Below are 7,385 nucleotides of genomic sequence, written 5' to 3'. Positions count from 1 at the left end.
AGTGCATGTGAAACTATAAATGGAGATAGGAGTAGGACCAGAAGCATTGAAAGTATCGAAGCACTTGAAGGCACCATTTTGCTTGCTTTCTTGCTTCTTTGTCTTGCTTCAAGAATTGAAGTCTCAAGGTGCTCTTATAGAGGAGCAGTGATGAGTTGATCGTAAATTGGTTTAATCATTGCATCCTAGAAATATAATATTACTCAGAATTCTTCGCTGTAAAATGTTTAATTATGACTCTAGAATTGAATTGTGATTCCAAACAATTGATATAAATGAGATCTTATATTTTTTAATTTATTTACATCAAACAGTATAAATTATATTATATTATGATATTTCACCTAACAACTAAATTATTAGGTTAATATAATTTTTTAATAATATATTAAAATTTTAATAATTAAGTAATTACATATTTAAATTTCATTATTTTTATTTATTTGATAAAAATTAAATATAAAATAATATAAATCTGAACAAGTTTTAAGTCTATAAAATTTTTACTTTAAAAATAAAATAAATTATATTTTAAAATTTTATTTAATAAATTAAATTATTAGATTGATATAATTGTTTTTTATAATTATGTATATGTAAAATATATTCGATTGGCCCAAAAATGCACATGGCTATTGAAAGTTTTAGTTAATTAAACGTGTCAAGCATTTTTCATTTGGGAAGGGTTTTTGTTTATATTAATAATGTGAAATACAAAACAGTGTTTTTGTTAGCTGTCATTGCCTTTGTATCTTCCTTTTATGTTGTCTGCTTTGATTTTTGGAATGTCGTATTCTGGTTTTATTAATAAATTATATATATATATATAAAATACAAAACAGTGTATCTTCCTTTTATGTTGTCTGCTTTTATAAAGCATGACTAGACACTAGGTATCAAAAATCAAGATTTTCTGATTTTGTTTTTAATATTTGTGTAAATGAATGTGCTTTAGGTTCTTTATTAAACTTTCAAGTTGGACCAATACAGAGATTCTAGTATCCTAATTTCGTTGAAGTTCATCACCAACAATCATCTCTCTTATAGTCTTCCACCAACACTAGGTATTTTCAGTCAAGGTCACCCAATGTACCCGTGTTTCTTCTAGCAACTGCTTCTAATCTATAACCTTTTCCACTTTTCTCAACCAACATCTAGTGTTTAAGGGACATATTTACTTCTTTGTTATTAGAATTTAAATTTCACGCTAGAGTGTTAAAAATAAAATTGTCACTAACCTTTATAGAGTTTGTTTGCTATTATATTCGTTTTTTTAGCTAAAATTAACCAATTAAAACCATAATTATTAAACCTAGATCTACCCCTTGGGTCGACCCAGGACCCAGTCAACTTGGAGATTGAACCGGTCCGGATTTGTCAAAAGACTAGCTGGTACAATCATCCGGCCAAACCCGGTTGACTTGATTGGTCAATCCGTGACTACTAGGCGAGATCTGATATTTTTTTTTCCTTAAATGTGAGATTCAAAACTTATTAGTAAATATACTTTATATTTCCAAGAAAAAAAGTTATGGCTTTTCAATGTAGAATAAAAAAATCTTTTAGTTTAAATATTTCAACTTAAAAAAATAATATATTATTTTTTTAATGTAGGATTTAAAATCCATTAGTATATTTATTCTATATTCTCAAGATAAACGTTATATTTTTTCAATGTAGAATTTAAAACCTATTAGTATATATACTCTATATTTTTTTAAAAAAAAATTATTTTTTTTCAATGTGAAATTTGAAACTCATTAATATATATACTCTAGGTTCATAAAAAAAAAAAATTGTATTTTTTCAACGTAGGATTCAAAACCCATTATATATATACTTTATATTCCTAAAAAAAAGGTTATATTTATTTAATATGGGACAAAATATTTTTTAAAATATTCTTTTAAAATTCATTATTTATAATATATATAACCTATATTTATATGGATTTTTTTAATTTTTCATATAAAATATTAAAATTTTATTTTTTTTAATTTTTTTAAGTTGACCTATAAAATTCAAGACCCGACCCTTTAACAGGATCAATCATTAAACTAAGTTTAATAACTATAATTAAAACTATCAAATAAGTATTTGGTAAGCATTTCATTTCTCTCTTAACTTTGGTGAAAGATTTTAGTTTTTTTATAAAATAATTTATATTTTTAAGTAATTTAATTATTTACTGAAAATTTTAAATTTAATTACATTGTAAATAATAATTTTAATTCAAATATAAATAATAATATATCACCAAAAATTAGATGATTTCACTACCAGCACATACGATGTCATGATGCATAACAAAAAAAAAAGTTTAAGCAAATACTCAAACAATTTAATAATAATAATAATAATAATAAAAACCTCAAATGGTAAGTTGAGTATTGGGTGTGGGGTCATGCATGTGAAATTATCTGATTAGTTGCAAGCTAAGCCACGATTCTGACGAGGAGCATTATTGAACGTTATTTTGATGGCTGAACAAGTTGTCCTTCAAAGTCTGTCCTTGTGGTTTGTTTGCCACGATTATTTTGTTTCTATCAAAAACTACAATGGCTTCTTTTGTTTAAGTTTAAACTTAGCTTAGATAGCGATTGGAATGATACATTTCTTGAATTAAATTATTAGAATAGATTGTATCTAATAAAAATAAAGTTATAGTATAAAAACATGTTTATATCCCAAGGCTGGTGTAAATACTCAAATAATTTAAAAAAATGTTTGAACAACTTTTCACTTGTCTTCACATTAAACACACCACTACAATATTAAATAAACAAATTAAATTTTAAAAAATATAGTTTAATTAGCTAGTTTTAAAGTTTATTTCTAAAAAATTATCTATTTGAATCTTATAAACATTAAAATTACTGAAAATTTATCTAATTATTAACTTTAAAATTCCTAAAATTAATCAATATATATACAAACTAGCCCTACTAATAAAAAAAAAAATTAAACACTTGAACAATCAATATTGAGGGCCGGCCGGCATAATCATGTCATGAACTGAAAAAGTGAAGAACGTCCTTATTTATTTATATTTTACTTTATGAGAAAATGTTGAAGATTCTAATATTTTGGCATAAAAGATGTTATTTAATTTGTAAAAGCTTGTTGCGCTTTAAACTGACGTGAACGTCGGCTGCGTGGAGTTTGGTCGGTGCGTATAGCAATATCTGACGGTCAGACTCCCACTTATACGAAGATATTAGAATTCCTATGGTTTTGCCATCATTCTTGAACGATGCGTGTGGTAAAAATATCTTAGGTTTTATACAAGTGGCTGTTTTTTTTCTTTACTTCCTTCTTTCCTCTATACCCTTCAATTCAGAGCCTACACCTTAACATTTTTAAAGTAGTAATTTAATTTTTCTTTTATATTTGATTGTTGATATTTAATTATTATTTATTTTATTTTATTTTTATTCTTTTACTTCTTTATTCTTTTGATAATTTTTTTAATTGGATCCCTCAATTTCTTATATTATTTTGTTAATTAATTTATTTTTTTAATTACACCCTTTAATATTTTAGTTTATTTTATTTCATGCCAGATTTGTTATTTGTTTTTTTGATTAAAATTTTTTTCCTAACCCTTTTTTATTTGAACTTTTATTTTTGATTTTATTTTTTAATATTTTATTAATGAAGATTTTATTAATATTTTATATTATGAGTTTGAAAGATTGGACCATATTGACTCAAATTTTTTTTTTTCAAGTCAGTTTTTAATAAAATGATATTTTATGATTTATCCTTCTATATATAAGATTATTCTGATCTCATGTGCTATGTATTGAATTTCACGTGTTAATTTAGTTTTACTCGAGATAATAATTTTTAAATTTATTTATTTGTTATTATTATTGTCTATTTTTTTTATCATATTATTGTATTAATCAAGTTTTAATTTGATTACATTCCCGTACACGCACACACTTAAACAAAATTAGTTTAGGATACTTATTGAATCACTTAAAACCTATCATGCTGAAAAATTTTATTATCAGGGATGACTATTTTATTTTTAAAATTTTATTGCTTCTTATTTGGTTTAAGTAAGATATATACAACAAGCTTTTCAAGATTTTAATAATATTACATTCTTTAGATACATTTCTAAAATAAAGTCCATAAATATAAAACAAATAATTAAGTATCTTTCTATAAATACCGAATCTAAATTCTAGATTGTGAGGGTTTAAAAAAGGCTTATAATAGTGGAGAAAAACACTAAAAGCAAGCCGAAATGAGACAGAGTAGTAAAATCTTGAAAAATAGAGCAGTAAATCCTTCATTCGACCCCTTTTACCATGGATTTTAAAACCAAAACATATAAAGAATTATCTCTTTGCCAACATTGATAACCCCTTATAAAAGAAGAATTAAACCTGATAGTTTTCACTTTAACTTTAATAATTTTTAGTTGAAATAATTGAAGACCTAGCTTTAATATAAACTTTTTTGTATTCTTGTAATTAGAAAAGAAACTTGAAAAAGTTAAATAATTGACTATATAAACTTGACAATGCAAAATAAAATTAACCTTAAAACTTCAAAGGCAATCCAATTAAATTGATCCATGCCTAGTGAGGTAGCTAGCATGCAATAAGCTTAAATCCTTGGCAATACTGATTTCACTAAGCATCAATCACAATTTTAGACCTTAATTTATATGATAAATTATTTTATTATTAATGTTATTATTGTAAGTCTTAATTATGAAAATTTTAAAACAACTTGTTTTAAATTAAATTGAGTTTCTAAAAACACACAATATAGACATTAAGTCTTGTCATGTGAAACCTATCTTAAAAACAATCTAATAATTTAAAAGAAAAAACAAAACAATCATGAAATATTTTTTTTTCTTTTTGCTTCTTATATATTTTCTTCATTATTTAACAACAGCATGGATTATATTTTATTATAACATTAAAGCTTCAAAGACCCAGATTTACCAAATGGGTTTTAGCCTCCTTTTGGGATTCGGCACAAGGCACATTACAGTCTTTTTACAAGTCCAATCCAATATATGAACCCTAAGCTCTAAATCAATTAAAAATAAATTTCAAATAAGTTGTGGTTGAATGATGTGTTGTGTAAGCTAGACCTACAAATTAGGGTTAATCAAGTAGGCATTTTAATATGAATGTGTTTTTGATGATCTTTGAGGCTATAACAACGTTCATTCAACCAAAAAGCACCTGTTTTATAATTGTATTTTTATTAAATTAAATATTTATATTATAATAATATTTTATTTTTAATCAATTATTATTACATTTTAATTTTATATTGACCAGGTTGACATTTTTGATCGAATAAATATGGAATCAATGATTTATATGGAATCAATGATTTATAAATTGAGTAAAAATGAATCTAATATAATATTGTGCATCCTCTCTATCAAGTTTAATTTCAATTAGTTTTAGATAACATTGAAGATTATCTTCCTCTAATAAAGTTATGAAAATAATTAACCCAATTAACCATAAACAAGATATTTATTTATACAAAATCATTTAACTTTTTTCATGTATTCATATTTAAAAATTCTCAAATGGTTTTTATTAAATGCATATAATACTTCATTCATCCAAATGCTTGTTGAATTTTATTAGCCATGTAACTTTAAACGAGGATTTCTTTTCCAGAACAATTTAGATTTAAGGTTAATATAAATAGATAATCTAATTATCAATTAACCAACTCAATTTAATAGTTTAAATTATTATGTGAGGTCTTAATATATGATTTATATTATTCTTTAAAATATTCTTTCAAGTGAAAGATTTTTGAGTTTGAAACTTGTTGTATCCAACATCGCGGCAGCCTTAAAAATATCTTTTATGGAAAAAATGGATTTCTAACATCTTATTTTTTGATGAAAAATGATCTTATTTAAAGAGTTGTCACATAATATTATGGTCACTCAGAATCATAACTGATCAGTAGAGATTTTATAATACGGGACTTGTTACTTAAAAATAAAGATATTATTACCTCTTAAACGCTTTGTCTGAAATAAACTGTATCGCTGGTTATGTCTTAAATTACTAAATATTTATTAGTTTATATTAACATTTAAATACAAATATTTTTAACTTTGGTATTGATAAATATTACATGACTATAAAAATAAATTTAAATAGATATCTTTATTTTTTATTTTAGTGTTAGTAAATAAACTAAAATAAATTTATATATATATTAAATTAAATTAAATTCAATCCATATAACACCCAACAGGCCAAATTAAATTTAATTCAATCCATATAACACCCAACAGGCCTAGTGAAGAGACAGGCTTGACCTGGCTGGCAATTGCTTTTTACCTCCAAGCATGCGTGAACTGTTCGTATACGCCTGCTACAGCAACATGTAATTAAAATGCAGGGAGGGAGAACGCAGCTTACCTGTTGTTGCACTCGAAGATGAAGATGACGATGATGGAGCGCTGGCCAAGTGATGCTATTTTCTCCTCCACTGTTTTCCTCTTGCTCTTCCTCTAGTCTTCTTCCTCTCTGCCTTCTTTTTACTTTTATGGGCTCTTTCCTCTTCTCTGGTCTCTCTCCCTCTCTCTCTACTGTTTGTTCTTTTTTTCCCCCTGGTTTCTTGGTTCTCTTTCTGTGTTTTCTATCCTCTTTTGTTCAATGTGTGTTTCCTCCTCCCTGGTCTTTGTTTTTCTTTTCCTCTGTGTTCACTCCCTGGTTCTCAGTTTTTTTACTTGACCGTCTTCTCCCCTTTGTTATGTCCTCCACTTCATGCTTTGTTTTTTGTTCTTTTTCGTTCCTCTATCCTCTCTGTTTCCTGGTTTTTTTTCGGTGTTCTCCCGTCTTTTTCTCCTGTTTTTCTTCTCCGTTCGTCCTCCCTGACTCTCCTCCTTCGTCTGCGTATTTGTTCCTCTGTGTTCATTATGGTCTTCCGCTTGTCATCCCCTGGCCTCTTTCCCTGTTTGCCTTTCTTCCTCCACAGTTTCCTTTGTCCCCCTTCTGGTTTTTTTTTTGTTTCTTCCATCCCATTCTTTCTCTGTTTATTCTTTCCTTTCTTTGTTCGTTTTTTTTCTCCTCCTGCTTCTCCCGCTCGTCCCTCTCTGCCAGTTCTGTTAGGATGATGGCATGCAAACCCGACAAGATAAAAGATAAGAGACAGGATAAAATCAGAAATGGAACACACAAGAATTTACGTGGTTCACCCAATTTGGGCTACGTCCACAGACAAGTATAGAAGGATTTTACTAAGTAATATGGGACTTACAACCTCTCTCGAATAATAGGAGAACAACTAAGAATCTCTCTATTATTAGGAGAAAACACCTCACTTACTCTATCACAAATACCTCACAATTTTGTGGGATTACTCTCTCTTCA

This window comes from Populus euphratica, unplaced genomic scaffold (assembly GCF_000495115.2).
Source record: "Populus euphratica unplaced genomic scaffold, PopEup_1.0 scaffold324.1, whole genome shotgun sequence".
In the NCBI taxonomy this organism is placed as follows: domain Eukaryota; kingdom Viridiplantae; phylum Streptophyta; class Magnoliopsida; order Malpighiales; family Salicaceae; genus Populus; species Populus euphratica.
The sequence above is the reverse complement of the archived record's forward strand: the minus strand, read 5'-3'. Positions refer to the sequence as shown.